Here is a 21,829-nt window from a genome sequence, read left to right as displayed (position 1 = left end):
GGTTCGGAGCGCCAAAGTCACATGATTTCAGCAGTTTGGCGATTTGACATGCGATCTGAATCATGATTCGACACGCTGATTCATAACGCTCCGTAGCTTCCTGAAGCAGTGTTTTGAAATCGGCCATCACTATATAAGTCATTATTTTGTTTTTTTGGCGCACCAAAAATATTCTCGTCGCTTTATAATATTAATATTGAACCACTGTACTCACATGAACTGATTTAAATATGTTTTTAGTACATTAATGGATCTTGAGAGAGGAAATGTCATTGCTGGCTATGCAGGCCTCACAGAGCCATCGGATTTCAACAAAAATATCTAAATTTGTGAATGAAGGTCTTACGGGTGTGGAACGACATGAGGGTGAGTAATTAATGACAGAATTTTCATTTTTGGGTGAACTAACCCTTTAAACTTGACGGCACTCGCAATGAAATTGATACATAATCAAATTCACAAATATTACACCATTTAAACATTAAAAATACATACTGAGCTACTAAAACAATCTTTGTCATAGAATACACTTGTTTGTTTACAGTTTGAACGTTCTTGCTTCCATTTGTTTAATTTCAAGATCTGAGATGAATTATCCATTGATGCTTTTACTACGGCTACAAAGCTGGGAGCACTAAATGATATTCAAAGTCAAGTTACACGCTTTCAACATTAAATAAAGCACATAAACATTACCTGAGATTATCATACTTTGTGTTGTTGTTCTAGCCGCGACTTCGCAAAAAATAGAAACCGTTTCTAAAATAGAATCGTCGCGTGTCACCGTCGGGCAGGTTATCAGAACCGGTAACTTAAACACCTCTGATTGGTCATTATTTTCAACAGAAATCTCTTTGATTGGCTACAATACTCAACGCTGCAAAATCACGTTGTGAATGGACATATTGGCAGCATCGTTCTTACATGACATGAATATTACAACTAGAACTTACTTACTTTTCTGTTTTATTTAAAAATACTAATTATATTTTACACTTTGTAATATAACTCCGTTAATCCTGCATGCAATGAATAAAATTATATAAGTTGCATTGACTTGACCAGGGACCAAAGGTATGGAGAAGGCATAGATTGTGCACAACAGGTTTTTCAGAAAAGGTCTGATCATTCATGCTGATAATTTAGAGGCCTTTAAAGATTCACGTCAAATATGATAGGCTACAGGCTTTACAGGCTACACAGGATGGTTTTTGCGGGAAATTGCGTACATACGTCACTCGCCCGTGCACGTCTTGTTATTATCCGTAAATAGAGAAAATTTGCTCCGGCTACTTTGATGGATAAGGTTTGAGAACACTGCAGTGTGACTGAAGCATTGATGGACGAAAGTGACAGTAGTACCAGAAGTGATAAGGATATGAAGGAAGAATTTAGCAGTGGGAACAGGAGTAAGTGACTGGAGTAAAATTGCCAATTGTAAAAAAAAAAAAAAAAAAAAAAAAAAACTGTAGACAAGAATCAGGAACTGATAGTGAAAAAGACAGGATGCCGGCACGGACAAGCAAGGAGGATTTTCAGGTAGGCCTAATGAAGTAAGCAGATAGTAATGTGGTCAATCCAGTAAAACTTACCAGAGGTCTACGACACTGAGAAATGGAAACCTAATTTTGTGTAAAAATGAAAAACAGCAGAAAGTGGCACAGTTCATAAAGTCAATGCTTGGTCAATCGGTGAGTTGTACAGTACAGTAAGAGAGCTTAAAAGGAGTTGGCTAATCTCTGGAATTCCAAATGATTCTGACGCAGTAAAGAGCAACATAGTTTTTTTTGTTTGTTTTTTGCCCACGTGTGACTCATATCTGCTTCTCCCATGACAGTGTGAACTGTACAAACCACATGGAATCTAATCTTTTCTATTCCGATTTGTGCCACTTCCATATGTGGTACTAAATACGATACAGGTCAGATGTTTTGTAATGCGACCGCAGTGTAAACAGTCATATCGGAATTCATGCGAATTTTACGTCACTCGAGATCAACAGGATTCTGCACTCATGGGAGTCTATTTAAAGATTTTACATACCCAATGTTATCAAGACAGTTGTGAAAGATAGTCAGTAAAAGGGCGGTGATGTGTCAGAACTTGTAAGTACAGCGACAGCTCTGTAAGCAAAACATGAGGGCTCATATCAAAAATGTTTCAAAACTCTACTCTCTTTTGTCACATCATTGTCTTTATTTTTCATATTGCCTGCGCATATATATATATATATATATAAATTATATATATATATAAAAAGATAAGTCACTTAAAGGTTGCATTTTATTATTACATTTTATTATTACATCCAGAAATAATTTAAAGTACTTGTAGCCTATATAAAGCGAAATGTTTACAAACATTATAAACGCACAGATAAACATAGCTGAACACTATTTTAGTTCCCCTCACTCCACAACAAATCCTTAAAATTTAATGGTATTCAGAACAGAACAAGAATGAAAAACAAGTACTTTGTCAGGCCGCCACGGACATGCCCAAAACTCAAGATTTTCGCAATTTAACATTGCAAAGGCCTTTAGATTAGACTGACTAAATATGATGTTGATCTGATTAAAACTGTAGGAGGAGTACATCTGGAAATGGCAAAAACTGCAAAAATTTTGCTGAGAAAATTCAAAATATCTCACATCCTGTTGGGTTTTCAGATTTTGCACCCAGGGACTTTTTTGTAGGTATTGGTCTGTTACATGTGTTTACCGAATTTCATACCTGTACGTGAAACGTAGAGCAAAGGGCACTTAATTGAAATTTTGTAGGTGGCGCTATCGAGCCATTTTGCCACATCTAATTCTGAAACCCATATCAGACATAAATTTTCACCACTTCTGATGCATGTGCAAAGTTTCATGAGTTTTCGAGCATGTTTAGGCCCTCAAAAATCATTTTGGAGAAGAAGAAGAATTGACTGAGCAATTACAATATGGGTCCTCGCACCACCGGTGCTTAGACCCTAAAAAAAATAGATAGCAACAATTTCAAAATCTAGAGAGAATCCAAAATAAGGTTTGGGAGAACTGGAGCAAAAGACTGAAACTTGACTAGAGTAAAAAAAACACAGGAACTAGGAAAACTAGAATTATCAAAAGGAAATTATCAAACAAGGAAAAGTAAATCTAGCACTGACAAGATCTGCAAGAAATGCACATACACAATGAACGCAATGAACCAGAAGAAATCAGTTCCATGGTGGACAGAATTATGTAACAAAGCAATACAAGCTATAAATAAGGCTTTTAAAAAGGTTAAGAAGATGTATCTGATGATTTCATTCTATATATAAAAAAAGCATAAGCCAATGTGAGAAGGGGAATTTGAGTTGCTAAAAAACTACTGGAGAATGGTGAAAGAATAGCTGTGACTAATGTTGAAAAGCCAGAAATGTTAGCAGACGTGTTTGTTAAAGCTGTAGTCCGTAAGTTTTGCCTATTTGTCGCCATCTCTGTTCGAAACCTGCATTTGCAGTTATTTGCGGAATTATCATCTTTACGCAGGTCGTGCATCTTCACGGCTCCTCAGTGCGGGTGAATCTAATGTTTTGAGGAGAATGTGGTGTCGGTCACCGCTCCAGTGGATACATCGAATTTCTGGAAGTTAATGGAATGTGTGATTGTGTGTAGATTGAACTACATGTTAGACATGTTCCTGTGGGTACAGTTGCGGCCTAATGGTCAGAGAGTCAGACTGGTAACCCTAAGGTTACCAGCAGGAAAATGTAGTGGGGGGAACTACATTTTGAACAGCGCTCTCTTCCACCCTCAATACCCACAACTGAGGTGCCCTTGAGCAAGGCACCCTAACCTCTAATCACTCCCCGGGTGCCGCAGCAAAGGGCTGCCCACTCTTCCGGGTGTGTGTGTCCATGGTTTGCATTGTGGGGATGGGATAAATGCAGAGAACAAATTCAGAGTATGGGTTGCATGCTTGGCCTTCACATCACGTCACTTTCACGTCACTTACCTGCACGTGTGGAAATACAAGGCAATGAAAGTCAACAAACTGGCCAAACAGGCAATGAAACATATGAGTGTTGAAGTAAAAAGTCCACTGAGTAAAGCAGAGATAAAAGGAAGAATTAAAGACAGGGAAATAAAGGGGCAGGGCAGACACCGCTACAATATCCAAAAACAAGTTGGCAAAGGGAGAATATGCTTCAATAGTAAAGAAAATATAATTATTACTCAACCCTGAATAGGACATTCTGGTTTAAATCATTCATTGTTCACAATATGGAAACATAAAACTGGATTATGTATATCCTGTAGTGAAGTAGAGACTATTGAGCTTGTACTACTACCATTGTGCATTTACCAAGTAAAGAGATGAGTTAAGAAATTAAGAGATATGAATTGTACAGAAAGAAATACTTAATTATCTCAAAATAATAATACATTTTTTTCCCTTCCCATTGATGCTTCACACTCCAGTCCAGTTGGTGGTGGTAATACACTATAAGTTGGATTCTCAACGGCCATTAAACTGTACAAGAAGAAGAAAAAGAAGAAGAACAAATGCTGCGTCCCAATTCTAGAGTAAAAAAAAACTAGAATCACAAAAGGAAATTATCAAACAAGGAAAAGTAAATCTAGCTCTGACAAGATCTGCAAGAGATGCATGTACACAATGAACCAGCAAAGACATGAGGGAAAGGAGCACAATATAAAGGGTACAGAGCACATGAGGATCAGGTCAACATAATCAAGCACACAAGGGCCCTGTCCCAAATGGCACACTTCTATGCACTTTCGGTCTTGTGGACTTACAATGGCTGCCACGTGCACGTGTCCGTTAAGTCCATGAGACCGTAGGGTGTCCTATTTGTCAATTTTAGGCTTCAGAAGGGTGCTCGCGAGCGCCCCCTTTGAGGCCGATATGCGCCCTCGATGCGCACTTCAGCTGAGCCCGCACTGGTGCGGCAGACTTCTTCCCGACAGTCAAAGCGACGTTACGTCACGAATGTGCGGACTCATAGGAAGGCCGTGAGTGTTTAGGATGCCATTTGGGACAGGGCCAAGGAAGGGGGCGTGGGAACCCTAACCCTACCCCTAAACCTACCCATAAGTTATCCCAAAAATCAGAGGGAACAGGGTTCCCACTCTTTCATGAACACCAGATTCCAGGACTTTCAAGGACTTTTTAAAGCACCGTTCATTTTATATCAAGCACATATCAAATTCACATCACATAGCCTATGGAGCATCATGAAAGACCTCTTAGAGTACTCCCAAGTAACATTTTAATCCTCCTATTGCATTTGCACCCATTTTAACCCGGAAGAGGTACAGAATCATTTGTACATTAATTTTGGAAATATATTAAAACCGTTTGCAGCTTTCTTATCCCTAATGTTAACAATTATTCCATACTAGTTTTGGTTTTCATTTTTTATGAATCATTACTTGAGTAAAAACATTATAATATAGAGAGAATATTATAAAAATACATTTTGCAATTGAGTGAAAAATTGTGGCTTAAAGTCAATATATATACTATATATTATAGATATAAGCTTGCAATTCTGAGAAAAGAAAGTCAGAATTGAGAGATATAAATGTGCACTTCTGAGAAAAAAAATCAGAATTGCAATTTATATATCACAATTCTGACTTTATAAGACACAACTGTGGCTTTATAATCATGCAATTCTGACTTTTTAAAGGGTTAATTCACCCAAAAATGAAAATTCTGTCATCATTTATTCAAGTTGTTCCAAACCTGTTTGAATTTCATTGTTCTGCTGAACACAAAGAAAGATATTTGGAAGAATGTCAGTAACCAGACAGATCCCGCCCTCCATTGACTACCATAGTAATTATTTTAACATGTGATGTGAATGTATGTCGCTTTGTACTACACAGTATGTTGAGACAGAGGCACCAGGACTGCAACTGACAGAAAGCACTATAGCACGATACAACAATATTTCTTCAAAAGCAGATCGTGGAGACCTTTTAATTGTCCACGATCAAAATCGCACACACCTATAAGAATGTTCATTTCGGACACAGCAAGTATCACAGCTCAAATGTCCAAACCCCGTCTAATAACAAGCAAGGGGAAGTACCGCAATGGAAAACACTCGGTAACTGATTGTAAAACAATATTCCAAAACAAATATACTAGACTAAGAGGAGCATGTTATAATTTTCACAAAATTTATTTCAAATTTAATTCAAGCACCTTCAAGGACTAATATTTGTTTTGAAGTACTTTTCAGGCCTTGAATTCATGTGTCTGAAATCCAAGCCTTCTTTCAAGTACTTTCAAGGCGCGTGGGAACCCTGGGGAAATTAGGCGAGTAAGAAGACTGATGTAAAAGCACCTAACCCGGGTTGTAAGCCTAAACTTGACATAAACTGTAAATGTGTCCCTCAAATCTGATTGGTTGATTGGAATGTTGTTCCAGGATCAACAAAGATGTTGATAGACATAGCTTATGATTTATTTAATCGACTGCCTGTCCGCTAATCATTAACATGCTTTACACTAAAACAATACTTTTGTTGGGAACTATATGTAGATTTTACTATGAGAAAAACAAAATGCTCATAGAATTTATGGCATTTACAGCATTACCACCAGCAAATGTGTAGGAGTATTTAATAATAGGTGTTGATAAAATGAATAGCATAATTTAATCACAAATATTGTATTATATTGTATGTTTAATGAAAAAAAAAACTGTTCTCTCTATGGCTACATTTTAACAAATAAATTAGACATGAATTGTAATGATTTATGACTGTTGTGTATAATGATATTTTGATGAATGAAGGTAAACAATATACTAAGATTTTAATAAATAAAATGAATTCTTACTATGGCTTCCAGATTTCAACAAATAAATTACAATTACATTTAGTGACTGCTGTGTATGTCCAATAAAGCTGTTTTTTTTAATGAACAGATTCAAATATAATCTTAAATGTGGTTGTTTGCGAACTAGTGACCTGTAATAGAGCAATTCGTGCTCACTTTTCCCGCTCAGTAAAGCACATTCCACAAACATTGCACATTTACTAGCGATATAACACCATATATATAACATTTATTCACACGACAAATGCGCTAATCCTCAAGCGTCTCATTTCGGAGGCTGCGTCCTCCGGAGGTCGCATTTGAAGGCTGTGTACGTCATCAAGGATGTCTTATTTAAGAAAAGTAACCATAATAAAATTAACTGTTATTCCTCGTGAGGTGTAAAATACTGTAATTTCTTTATTACTTTGCAATCTAATGGTTATTTTTCTTAAATGAGACCGCCTTGATGACCTATGCAGCCTTCAAATGCGACCTCCGGAGGGCGCAGCTTCTCCAGTGTCGCCAGATTGGAAATGTCCTAGTATCGCACCAGAAGCTCAAAAATATCGTATTTGGAAGAAAATTATTAGTTTTTAGTATAGGTAAATTAACTAACTAATGTTTTTTACAATGGAATGAATCAATACTGAACTTACTTAAGATGGACAATCACACTATTTTAGCTGCTGTACAGCCAAAATTATGTTCCCTCTATCTCTGTAAAGCTATACTTTGACACAATCGGCGCTGTAAAAAGCACTATATAAATAAAGGTGACATGACGAGTCAAACGTACACATTACAGCTATTTATCTAGACCAACAACTTTTTGACATGACCTGCAAATTACCACAATAGATAAATAACTAGGCGTAGGCCTACCTCAGTGGGAAACAACTGACCTAAAAGCGCTGCGGCAGGAACGTTAACTTGTGCTCGTGAGAGTCATTCTGTCATTCTCCACGATGATTGGCCGAGAAGAAATTATCGTACACTATGGGATTTTTTTCATTATTGATCATACATCGTACAAAGGTCAAAATTATGGTACAAATACGATAATTATCGTACGTCTGGCAACACTGACCTAAACTGACGGCCATAAAACTCTGAACGCCGGGGACTGACGTCACTGTCATTACATGATAGGCTGAAGTGCCTCACGTGATCCAAGTTAGCCGTTACTTTCTCCCATTTTAAAACCCCAGCTCTCATCTCACGAGCGAGAAAGGCTGACATGGAGCCGCTAAATCTCCAACCTCCGGGGAATCGCCCGTTTAAAAAAACGCAGAACAGAGAATCTGCTGGCAAAATAAGAATGCGACAGAGCTAGTAATAAAACGAGAATCAACACTGTTTGGCTTTTCGGAGATTGCCAGAACTGGGATTTGAAATGTAAAAGCGACGCGCATTTTTATTAGGCAACAAAACAGGTGAGTAAGGTAGCCTATTTTATTGAACAGATAAATTGCCGTGTGTAACTCTCTAACAGAGCTGATTGTAAAGCATTTATGTATTGTGAAGGGTCTTTTCGTTTTAGGGCTGTGCTGGAATTTATTACCGTGTCTATTAATGGGTAACTTTAGTAATAGCTACAGCTAGTCAGTCTGACACTCTTTCTATTTAAACAAGTTCCTTTAAGTAGTAGTAGTGAATGTTTATGAGCAGTAGGATAATCATCTTTATCAGCTTTTAAGTTATGATACAGAACCATATTCATCAGCACAGTTACGCAGAGCCGAAGCACAACAACTAGTGATGGGGAGTCGACTCCAAAAGAGTCGATTCCTCGACTCTGAATAGCCCAGAGTCTGGGGCGATTCGAGAGGAATCGAATCTCGTTGTCGACTCTATTGCTGTGTCCGAAATCGCTCACTTGTTTACTGATTCTCGAATCCATTATATATATATATATATATATATATATATATATATATATATATATATATATATATATATATATTTTTTTTTTCTTCATGGCAGTTAAGTGCACTAGAAGCAAGGAGTGAACGAAATGAAGCAAGAAATTCGGACACTGACGAATCACGTCAGAGAGCTGTCGCAGAAACTTAAATTTATCTTACATGTAGCTTGCTTCAGAAATAGATAACTAAGTCACTAGTGACTGTATTTGTAATTATACATACCTCCGTGCCAGCTTTAGTATTGATGGTAGCTTATATTAGCCTAATGCAATGAATATCTATTTGATTTTCCAATGTTAACTGGGTTCATAATCATTAAACTAACCATAAATAATAAAAACTCACATCAACAATAAACACATCAATTACATTAGGCTATGTATTTTTGTAATGTATTAATTTTAGTATCTTTAACTCTCCTGTCCAAGCACTTTTGATCATGTGCGTTTAGCGCCATCACCCGACCATTATAATGAGATAAATTCATTAAAGAATCTCTTCTTTCTCGTTTATTTAATTCTGACATAATATTCGACCACAGATGTTTTTCGTGACTTTTCTCTCTGTAAAATTGTGTATCGGCAATTAGGTAGAAACATTGATACGGGGAAAAATAAATTAAGTGTGCAAGGACTGCCATCGTGCCTTATTTATGACCCTGCTTTATGTAAAGTAAATGGGGTAGTCAATTCTATCGACTCCTACAGTGGGAGTCAGGAGTCGGAGTCGACTCCAAAAAAAACTGGAATCAAACACCCCTAACAACAACAAAAAAAATGTTCTTAAGCAAAATGCATCCGGTTCTGTTTTTAACCACTAGAGGGCCAAAATGTCTGTGAATTAAAATGTAGCGCCCAACGTGGGGCTCGAACCCACGACCCTGAGATTAAGAGTCTCATGCTCTACCGACTGAGCTAGCCGGGCTGGTTAATCGCGGGGCAAACAGAACTCTTTTCACTACCGGATCCATCGATGTCTTCTGTCATTACCGAAGAGGGTTAAAAGCTCAAAATTACGTGACGGTAGTTTATCACGTTCAAAAAAAATATTCAGAAAAAAATTGATCCAGTGAGTTCCTCATGCTACATAAATCAGCGGATAGTATAAATATCGGGGTAAGTTAACCTGCGTATGTGAGACGTTGACATTCACTCCCATTTCGCTCTCTGCCCAGTAACTGACACTATTACATTCGCAACTCAATCGCAAGACGTCTGCGTCTCTGCAAAACTTCAGAATCTGGATTCGCAGTTCATGGGAGGCCATTTACGAGGCAGCCAGGTAAAAAATTATTTTTCTTAACTAAGTTAATAACACGAAAGCATTTACACATTTTTAAGTTTACTCATGTCAGATTACGCTGTTGAGTAAAGTTACTAACTTTACTATATGGCTGAAGTAGCGATGGATCAATAAAATGAAAAACTAACGTGATTATATGCAGATTTAGTTTTTTATAGTCGTCCAGCTTGCATACGATGACTACATTTTTTAGGTCGCACGGGAGTTGCTGGGTTGTTATCCCTGTTGCTGGGCCCACCCACCCTTCTCTGAAATAATTATAAGAGATATGAGTAGTTTAAAAAAAAGAGTTAACATTGATTCTCAACCAGGGGGTCTCAACAAACTTCCAAAGGGTCCTTATGATGACTTAAATTGTTTAAAATAAGACAAAACAAGCATTAAAAAAAAGCTATAACAACTAAAAATCAAGATATTTCTTAGTATATGGTTATTTGTATAACACATATAGATTCTTCTAGTTATACCAAGCTCTAAAATATTTCTCCCCGGCTTCACAGATAAGGCTTAAGCTAGTCCTAGACTAAAATGGCTGTTTGAGCTATTTTAACTGAAAGCAACTTGCACTGATATATCTTAAAATATGTCAGTGACATTTTTTTGTCTCAAGATTTACACCAGTAATATTTTTTCTAGTGTACCTTTATAAAAGATACTTAAATATCCTAATTAAACTAACCTAATCCTGGCTTAGGCTAAGCCCTGTCTGTGAAATCGGGCCTTTATTTGGTTGAAGATTGAGATCCAAAATTAGAAGTCCAAAATGTGAGCAACAAATGTTTTGCAGTGTATTTATCTTAAGCCTAGTGTGTTTCAACCAGCTTCCAAGACACCTCAGTCATTTCATTGGGTTTTGAACAAAATCAAATGCAAATACACATAAATTACAACAAATGTCTTGTTGTTGTATGTTTTGCAGGTACTAATAAAACATGACATACTAATTATAAAATAACTGAACACAGAAGTTGCAAGTGTTGGATGTTGAAAGTCAAAGAGGAAAATGTTCATTGTGTTTGTTTTCAGAAAATGTCCCAATAAGGCAGCGTTTCCCAACTGCAGCTGTTTGCATCCGCAGAGAATTGTCCTGATGATGCTGGCAACACACTGCTGTTCCCCATCAGAGGAAATGGTATGACCTTTTCAGGAGGTATGTGTAGCCTATAGACACGACACAAACATAAAGCTATAATCTATAGGTGCCATTCTCACAGAAACGATTAATAAATGTTCAGGTCACATTTACCATTAAGATTTTTTTTTTTTTCATTTTGGCTTCATTTTGATAATAGTTCCTTTTAAAATGATTTTGTTTGCTTTTTTAGTACAAAGTAAAACCTCCAGTGTTAAATTAACACTGCCAGTGTTTATATAATCCACACCGAATTATATAAACACCGGGTGACACTGGAAGTGTTAATTTAACACTGGATGTTTTGCTGTGTAGAAGGTCCATGTATGTTCTAGTAGTTAAATTTATTAATTTAAGTTAAATCAAGTACATTTAAAAACAATAAAAGTATGGGGAGAATAACAATAATACATTGTAAAATAAAAATTCCACTATTAGTTAGTAATTATTTCACAAGCAAAAATATTTCTGTAGACTAGCAAACATTTAGTAAGCAGATACGCAGCTCATTAAAAGAGCCAAGTAATTTTTTATTCTTTAAATAACATCCTGCATGATCCAAGGGGAGAAGGAGGATATTTCATTTTGATTAAAGACAAGCATTTGCAAAAAGCTTAATCCAAAATGTGTTATCACACGTGCCAATCATTTGTTCCATTGTATGCATTAGTCTGCACTGCCATCTAGTGGTCATTATACAAAGCCATCATAAATGGTAGAACATGAAAACATGCTAAATAAATTGAATGTAGCCTTTTTTTATCATAATAATCATAATAGGGCTATGGTCACATCTATTGTACTAACACTTTCTATTATCAGTTGTCCTTTGTTATGCTTACCTTCACATGAACTGCTTCGGTTTTGAGAGAGGTGATATCCCCGTCTCTGTGGCGCAATCGGTTAGCGCGTTCGGCTGTTAACCGAAAGGTTGGTGGTTCGAGCCCACCCAGGGACGAAAACAACTTTTAAAGTTGTGATTGAACCTGTGCTTTTGTTAACTAGATAATAAATACTCCTGTCCTTTCACATTTTTTTTTTCTTCAACTCATTTGAAGCTGTAGGGGAATTGCATTTGTGTATAGGGGAACCCACCCGAATTTAAGTTTTCTAATAGATATTGAGACAGACTTCCATTAACATGACTATTAAATCATTTAAACACTTGTTTTGTCATAAACTAGCATACTTAAAAAGTCAAGTGAAAAAAACAATTTAACATTAAAAGTCTTAAGGTTAATAAACAACGTGCTCCAAGTATAAGCTTACTATTTGTGTTTTAATATAAATGATTCACATTTTTTAAATAAGCACTTCAGTTCCTTCAGTTCTTGTTCCTAACTAAAAACTGTTGGCCAGATATGGATTAGAGTTTTAATAAACATAATATCTAATATTTTAGTATCTATGCAGAAAGCTTATGAGAATTCCCTTGTTTTTAGGCCCTATAGTGAGTGGATAAAGTCCATGAATTAAATGGATGTGTTCTGAGTATGTCAGTAAATGCAATTTTATATGAGGTTCAATGAATTTGTAATCCTCATTTGTAAGTCACTTTGGATAAAAGCACCTTCTAAATGAATAAATGTAAATGAGCTCTTAGCTGAGTGGGCTTATTAGGAACAAAATGGGTCAATGGAGCCATCCCTTATAAGCCCACTTCACAAAAAAGTAATGTTTCTGGGTGATAATTACAGAGCATCAAATCTTATATTGGCTCAAGAAGACTTTTAAATATTTCCATTTAACAGTTTTTATTATTTTTGTTGTTATTCTGCTGCATCAGCCTTTGTGAGCATCAGTCAGGCGGTGTTGTTTGAGTTGCAGATACTCATCAAATCCAAATTCAGACTACTGAAGTGACAAATGAAGTAAATCACATTAGGTTGCTTTAACTTATTGATTTTATAACTTCAAAATACTTAAAAAAACAAAAAAACAAATAAAAAGTAAATTAACAAAGTCACCAATATGTACATTCGCTGTAAAACAAATAATTTATTTAATATTTTCTTTCATTTTCATATTTCAGAATATAAGAACAAGTGGGTTTATATGATAGTTATGTTTATTTAATTAATTTTCCATAATTAAAAAGCAAAATGGCTCTTATTACAGAATAATTTACAGACTTATGTAGGTCATCTTGAATTTTTTCAATGATATCCATATATATGTCCATTTATGTGAAGTTAAGAACATAACAACTAACATGAAGCTAGAAATATATGAATCTGTTGTTGATGTTGATGTAGATGTAGTTCATCATAAATCATAATACAATGAGAAGTGCTGAAAGTTAAAATAAAAGAGAAAAATTAAATATGTATTAGTCTATTGTTGTTAATGTAGTTTATCTTATCACTGTTGAAATCCAATAAATTAACTGAAATTGGTTATATGCAGAGTCACTTCCTGGTTGCCGTTAAGCCAGCTTGGGCACTTCCGGTGAACTGTTAGCAGGGCTGCGTTCAGCCCTGACAAAACGTTGCAAAACGTTTTTTAAATGGAAATGTTGGTGCGTTGAACACCCTGTTCTGATGACGCAAGAGTTGCAACTATGGCAGCTGAGAAGGCCATTCTTTGTGTTCTTTTTGAAGAATTTTCGGATCCTGATGAAGTCAGTATAAATACGTGTTTAATACTGAAAAATACGCTCGATGTTACAGTCACTGCCCTTGCTGTCCAGACATGTGATCCAACATTTGCCTTTATGTTTATGAAAGTTTATGAAAGTATCACTCCACAATACAATAGCAAAATAAGTATAGTATTTTTATGTTACATTAATCAGTGTCTAGCACACCTTCCTAAGGAATGGACCAGAAGACATTGCAATTACTAAATGATATTTACACAGACTTATTAAGTTCCAGATCTATACTTGTGCTCTTAATATTTAAGTTGTTTTGCCATAAATGTAAATAAACATGTGCAAACAATATACTTGCTCTTGTGAATTTATTTTGATGTTAATTACATTACGAGCTGTTTCTTTAATACCGCGTGGTTTATATGTTGATGCTGATTGGGCAGACATTTTTGACACACCCACCAAACAAGAGAAAACGTATCTCAAACCCGTTGCACACCGTTTCCAGGAAACATGTCGTTCAACCCGGAAATGTAGCAAAACGTTGCGCACCGGTTTGAGCTTGAACGTGCCCCTGATCATTCTGTACTCGCTGTACATCGACACAAAACCATCAGTGGTTGACTTTTTAATGTTGTATTTATATTTTAATGCAGTTATCACATTTACCTAATTTGCCAATAAATCAGTTTTATTGATTGCAATAAAGACGAAGCTGTTGGGACCGTTTAAAAAAAATGCTGTGTCTGTATGTACACGCATTGTTTTCCAGCACTTCAAATGTTATTTTTAATTTGATGACCACAAACATTATTTGTTCATCCTTCTGAGATTGTACCCATTTGTAAAATCGAACTATTCAAAATGTAGGAAATTCTACATTTGATAGAAAACACTTATTTAAAAATAAAAAAGACATTAATCACCACTATAACCAGCAGGTGGCGGCAGAGTAGCATTTATTTGCGCATATATCAGCCATTTTCTGTAATAGTTTCCCATTAGTTTCGCTTTTTAATAAATATTAAACATTATAAAATAACTAGGTTTAAAAATACATTTTGTCAATGTGAAGTATGAAGTACTCACAAAATCTCATGAAAAACAATAACTTTCCTTGTGAATGAATTGCACAGAAAGCGAGCACCGTGCTTTATTTGTAACCACAGCAGCTGTCAGTCAGTGCAGCGCAAGCTCAATGATTTCGGCACACTTGTGAAAACTCACTTTTTATTCAATGAATCTAACTAAAGTGTACAATAAATATTTAATTTTTGATGCTTTTTTTCCACACTAAGTGTGAAAACTGAATTGAATTTAGCCGAGGAGGAACACTGAGGTACGTCTTTATTTATTTATTTTTTATGTCGTCTTAAGTTTGAATAACTAAATTAATATTATGTCTGACTATTTAAGTGACTTTATTTTAAATATAAACTAAGTATGACACTATTGATGCTCAACAGCTGGCTTATTCCCGCCTCCTCACGGCGACTGGCTGGTCAAGATACGACACGTGATTGGCCAAGGAATCCTCACAAAGATGAAGCTATGGAACGCCATTTGCTCAAAGATGAGAGTTATAGACAAAATACAAGGCCGAACAATCAAGACTTTCCGCGCCTTCCCGTTTTAATAGATTAATTTTTAAAAGCATAAAAAGAGGAAAAAACAGAGAAATGAGGGAAAAGGAGGGGAAAAGAGAAGAAAGGGATTTTTTTATTGAATTTATCCTCCAACACCAATGTTTTTGAAAGTCTACATTTATCATAAAACAGTTTTATTATATTTTCTATACATTTATATGGGAGTAAAGTTGATCACAAGGTTCCCAGTTCAAATTCCACTGTTACCAGAAATTAAGGTTGTTATTTTTTGCTGTGAATTATGTTTTATCATTAAAAACTGCATAACTGATTTTCCAATCTCATAATGGTAAGCGAGCTCAGCAGTTGGATGATTTACTTTCGTTTTATATAGATGCTCAAGCGACAAAAACAATGGGTACAGGGAGCGAGATTAGTCTTAATAATAATTCACACAAAAGACGATGCACACATGCATAGCCAAATTCACATGCATTAAACCTAATTCACGTGCACAAAAACAAGTTGTTTTGTGGTTCAATAATAAAGTCGTAAATTTTAAACATTCTAAATATTTTGTGCATAAGAAACATAATATGTTTAATGCATTAAGAAGCGAAAAACTATGCGCCCAACGTGGGGCTCGAACCCACGACCCTGAGATTAAGAGTCTCATGCTCTACCGACTGAGCTAGCCGGGCTTGTGTCCTTAGTATTTTAACTTCCGTTTTTTTTTAATAAAAATAATGATAGTCACATTTATTTATGTGCTTCCTCCTTCATTTTGATTGGGGACAGTATACTTTAGTTTCTTTATTTGGATTTTTATTTGCAACTCGTAGATAGATCAGTGCCTAATATAAACTAAGAGAAAAGTATACTTTTAACCAGCCTTGACCAAAAATAACAGTATTTCGATAGATTTTACACTTGTTACTCTAAAAATACACGAATAAAAAAGTAGTTTTGAGGGCTTTAAAAAGATCCTGGGGAAGTATGATCAGGCCTCCTGAAACATGCTAACCATGATTCTCCAGTGACGTACGAGCTTAAGATATTGCACTTCGAGCCGCGGATATTTGCTGCGCGCATGCGCGGAAGCACGAAACATTTAGCCAACTTACACGCCATAGATGTTTTTTAAAATACAAACAATTATTTAATCATACTACAGCATAAACACATCGCTAGACAGGTAATGAACATAATCTAGCTAATATTTATAGTTTATTTATGGCTGAAATGCTGCATGTATGTAACAAAACAAAGTGGGCATATTTATCATAATGTACTTAAAAAAAAGAAGAAGATAGTTTTGTCAGAAAGATATCAGTTCTGCTGTTGTTCATAAATACCAGCAGTGTTGTTGTACAGTGAGGACGTTGTTATGTCACCGAAAATAGTCTTCAGTGAGTCACATGACAATACTCTAGTGTGCTGTAATGAACTTTACAAGCTACAAAGTGAAAGTAAACCTGCAGGTGATTAAAAGTCAGGTGATTTCCAAACAGCTGCTTTCTAATGTTGAATAGGTCAAGTATTGTTTTGGAGAAAGACTGAATGTTTTTCTTTCAGTTTCAATAGCTAGTGTTGTTTTAATAATGTACTAAGGTATGTTATTTCACTACTGTGTGAGTGGCATTGGTGACTCTCCGTATATCACAGATAGCCTTAGAAACATAAATTACATTTATCATGGTGACAAAATGTAAGTATAAATAATTTTAATGTCCATAGAAATATTAACATATACAAGGCCTTAAGCGCCTACTAGTTTGAAAACTTCAGGTTTAATAGATTAATTTTAATAAAACTGTGAAGATATTCAAACTACTAAAACTGTTTCAAACCCTCTTCTATTTCAGGCACTCTACAGTGGGACACAACACATTTTTGGACAACACCATCCTCTAAATATGAAAAAAAGTCTCTCTTTCCATTTAAAATTATACACTAAATGATAAATGTAATCATGCAAACTATTCCTTTAAGACATCATAAAACTAAATTCAAATGCAAGAATACAGAAACTTAGGGTATTTCTGAAGGGAAAGCCCGTGGGTGGTAAGATGATAAGTGAAAGTAAGATAGGCTATATAGGAGATTCGGCCAGCACTGATACTGCTACAACTGTTTAAACATGGACACCTTCAGCTACTTGACCAGTCTGGTAAGTCACTACATTTTAATCTCAAATAATTTCAGATTTCTTTGCATTGGATTTAACTATGGTAAAATGTGTGAAACAGAGCTGAGAGTATTTATCAGAATAGCTAAAAATATATTAACATTTTACCGTTTACTTACAAAATGAAGTGGTAACATTAAAAAATAATTGTTTTATTTGCATAAAGTATATGACAACAAAGGTCTGTTATTAAAAACTATATAATGTGATAAAAAGTATATAATAAGACAGCGTTTCTCAACTGGTGGGTCACAAGATCATTTTGAGTGGAGGATGCAGTCAGTCAAAGAAACAACAACAAACGTAATTCTATGTTTTCTGATGCGAGACTTTTATTTTGAAAGACGCGCGTGAACGCTCTCTTTACACTTCTGTCAGACGGATAGATAAATGGATAGTTCACCCAAAAATGAAAATTCTGTCATTTACTCACCTTCAGGTTGTTCCATACCTGGACAAAGGAAGATATTTTGAAGAATGTTTGTAACCAAACAGCTATGGGACATCATTAGCGTCAATAATAGTTTTTCTTTTCCTACTATAGAAGTCAGTGGCGTCCATCAGTTAAAAACATTCTTCAATTCTTATTAGCAAATTGTATATCAGTTGCATACCAGTCATTTTTTTTTACACTGTAAATAGTATTTAAAACAAAGAAGCACAAGTTGTGGGCATGTGTATAATTTGATCAATGCTACTACAATTCTGTGGAAATCTGAAGTCTATTCTGACGAAATCCTATTGATAACTGAAAAATTAGAAGCCTATAGACTAGACTAGAAAAAACCCTTTTCATTCAAATATTACTTTAAAATAACCTTTGATTTGTAATATGCTTTGAAGTGGGAGAAGATCAGCTCCGTTCCCTGGTGGTGGAGCAGCAATTCAACACCTGAAAACACTTCGACAGCTGATCAGAATCAGACGGCGCCATCAGAGAGTTCAAGCGAAAGTACGGTGCACATCCAGCTAATCTAGTCCATACACATGCAGCTCATTATGTTCATAATACGTTGTTTGTACATGACACTATAACAGTCAAACGGTTGGATACAATGGACTGGATTTGTTTTTATTATCTTAAAAACGTTTTGATCTAAATTCTTTTGCTTAAATTCTAGAAACTAACTGAATTCATATGAGTTGTGCATATATCTTAATTAAAATTTTATTTTACACAATTCCCATTCTTCCACTGGTGTTATTTTATAGTTTAATGAATTTAAACATTTTAGAAATTACTTCTAAAAATTTTTTTTATTAGATTAGTAGTGTCTGCATGCAGTATGTGTGGCATGAAACCATGCATTCATATAATTTAACGCAGCCATCTCAGCAATGTAGATCCTGAAACTGCAATACTAAACTCGATATGAAATTATAATTGACTATTTCCTTTCTTAAAATACATTCATGGTCTTAATGTGCTCAGTTCATCAGTCTATGTTATTCCAAATACAATGGGTTTATCTTTCTCTTTTCAGATGACATCCCAGTCACAAAACCTGCTCAAACGTTGGTGTCGATGGTCCAGGAGGCACAACCCACCGTAAACCCACATCCAGGTCTGTCTGCATTCTGGTATGAAATTACCAATAGATAAAATCAAGTCTCAACTGAGTTTCACTTATAGAAATATGTCCCATTACGCATTACAAATGCCATGTTTTGTTGACTTAAACTTTTTTAGAAGCCTTCAAACCTGTTGAACTGAACTCTGATTTAATATACAGATTGATCTTGACGTGGTGCTGATTCATTCTCACTGTCATTATATCAAATCATTGTTTTACTCTGTCATTTCAGTTTGTCCACAGATCCAGTCACAGTGCTACTGCGCTGACCCTCATGAAATTGCCAAAGTGGACAAGATCAACCTCTATGTAAAATGTGCTGGAAAGACCATGGAAGTGGACATATTCCTAATGGAAAGAATCTCCATTGTACAAAAGGGGGCCTGTGAATGGGCAGGGAAGAAACCAGAGAAAATGTCTCTGATTTTTGAAGGTAAACACAGCATTTATAAATTGTTCTTGAGGTTGATCTGATGCAGACCTTGTCATTTGCAATGATTTATGAAATGTATTCACATGAAAATATTAAGCACCATCTTAAAAACTAGTTTGCAAATCAGTAATTGCCAACATTATTTATTTTCAGGACAATCTCTGGATGTGAACAAGACAGTGTATGAGTATGGTCTACGAGGAGGATGCACAGTGCACTTGATTCATGCCTAAATCATGCCTGGAATATGCATCAGGAACAAGTTCTGTTTATAATAATACACTACAAAACAATATTATTTAAGCTCAATCATTGTATTGTTATTATTAGGTGTTATGTGCATTAAGTGTCATTGTAAAGGTTAAAAGTATTACATTGCTGTGTACATCCTCTCTATATTGTAAAATAAAAACTAAACTCATGTGTACACTGTTACCTCAGCAGTTTTATTTTAATGACAAATTCTGATTTGATCTTGCCATGAGAAATATTGTGAAAAACATAATAAATATATATATATATATATATATATATATATATATAAAAACTGACTTCATTCAAGAGCAACACTGACCCACATAAATGAGTTCATTCAGATGCAGTTTACTTTTACATGGGAGATTAGTATACAAGGATCCAGGGACATTCCCTGGCAGAAATGTTTGAAAATGTAAACACAGAATGGACATTCAATATTTTTAGTGTTATGATATAGTAGTGGCATCAGTTTACACCACAATAGTGCTGTTGAAAGTACACAGTTTAAATGAATGAATAAATGGGTTGAATTAAAGGTGCAGTTTGCGATAATCAGAGTAATATGACATGTTGCGCTCTTGTCTCAATTGCCTGTATCCACTTTTGTGTCCTTAAATGCTTGTTTTTTGGGGGGGTCGACAGCTTATACAAACTTAGTTCTGGGTTTTTTAGCTTGTTTGCTGTACACCCTGTCACAAAGCAGCTTTTAGACATTGTTCTGTTATTTGTTATAAGTCAGAGATGACAAAGATGCAGCTTCACTCATTACAAAGTCAGTGGAGAAGGTTGGATTGTTTTCCCCCCCAGTGGGCGTGGTTTTCAGATGATGATGCATTGCGCTCTGTCTCTATAGCTTGTTCATGAATTTGGGGGTGGAGCTATCACGATAGGGGTGTTGGAAACCTTTTGAGTAGGGGAGTGTTTGTTTAGGTCATTTCAAATATCAGCAGCATTTCTCAGAAATCACTTACTGCACCATTAAGAGAGTTTGTTGAAAATGTGTTGAATTTTGTGTTGATTATAGCAAGGACAGACTAGCACACACAAGTAGCGTTCAAATGCGAGCTGTTGTTAGTTTCAGGTCGTCATGAGAGTACAAGGATAGAATAATGACAAATGTGTAAAAATCTACTTATAAATGTGATGCCTAATCACTAGTGTTAGATTTAAATTCACTCTAAATTAATAAAGGAAGAAATAATGATTCACTTCTCACTATTGCCGTAGGAAGCTTGTTTCCGTCACGGAATAAAAAATTAAAAAGGTAATTGCGACTTTTTATCTCACAATTCTGACTTTTGTATTTATATCCCGCGATTCTGAAAAAAAGGCAGAATTGCGAGATATACATTTGCAATTGCGCGTTAAAGTCCAAGTTGTAGGGATGGGCGTATCGATATGAGTCACTCAAATAAAAATATCGATAGGCCTACTAAAGTGTTTTTTTTTTGTTTGTTTTTTTTTACCAGTGATTTTGTTTATTTAACAATAAATTGAATGCATACAATATGCATTGAATTGGACAAATAACCTATGTTAGCGAATAATTGTGTAGTAGAACTACTCATCTGAACACACGCAAATGTTGCAAGTCAGAACCAATCAATCACGAGAGCGTTCGCTCACTGCCGACACTACATTCAAACAGGGCTGTGTTTAGTATTGTAAGAAACCATTGATGCTTTTAGGAAACGCAGCCCAGAACAATGCTTAACAGAAGACAGAAAAATAAAATGTGTTTGAGTTATTTCACAAAAAACAAAATGAAGTAGTAGCCTACATAGTTAAATTGAACGTTAAAAGTTCATATTGATGTTCTGTCAAAGACTATAGAATAACACTTAAAGGGACTTTGGTTCTATTCTGTAACTAATGTACACTGTCAAAATACAAAGGTTGTATTTTATGGGTGCAACAGCCTGTCACAGGCAGTCCCTTATGAAAATGAACCATTACTACAGTGACCATAGTTCAGCTAAGCCTATAGTATTTGTATATTTCCATGGTTACCACTAC

The 21,829-nt window shown here is 35.4% G+C and overlaps 3 non-coding genes across 3 annotated transcripts; 1 reads left to right on the top strand and 2 right to left on the bottom strand.

The window, feature by feature from the left end:
* Positions 1-9,598: 9,598 nt before the first annotated feature.
* Positions 9,599-9,671, bottom strand: trnak-cuu (transfer RNA lysine (anticodon CUU)). Its single transcript has one exon. It is a non-coding gene; the product is annotated as a tRNA-Lys (tRNA).
* A 2,394-nt stretch (positions 9,672-12,065) lies between these two features.
* On the top strand, positions 12,066-12,139 carry trnan-guu (transfer RNA asparagine (anticodon GUU)). Its single transcript has one exon. It is a non-coding gene; the product is annotated as a tRNA-Asn (tRNA).
* Positions 12,140-15,988: 3,849 nt separating this feature from the next.
* On the bottom strand, positions 15,989-16,061 carry trnak-cuu (transfer RNA lysine (anticodon CUU)). The gene has a single exon. It is a non-coding gene; the product is annotated as a tRNA-Lys (tRNA).
* Positions 16,062-21,829: the final 5,768 nt, after the last annotated feature.

This window comes from Ctenopharyngodon idella, chromosome 7 (assembly GCF_019924925.1).
Source record: "Ctenopharyngodon idella isolate HZGC_01 chromosome 7, HZGC01, whole genome shotgun sequence".
Taxonomy (NCBI): Eukaryota; Metazoa; Chordata; class Actinopteri; order Cypriniformes; family Xenocyprididae; genus Ctenopharyngodon; species Ctenopharyngodon idella.
Note: the sequence above shows the minus strand (reverse complement) of the source record. Positions and strands in the feature narration are given on the sequence as shown.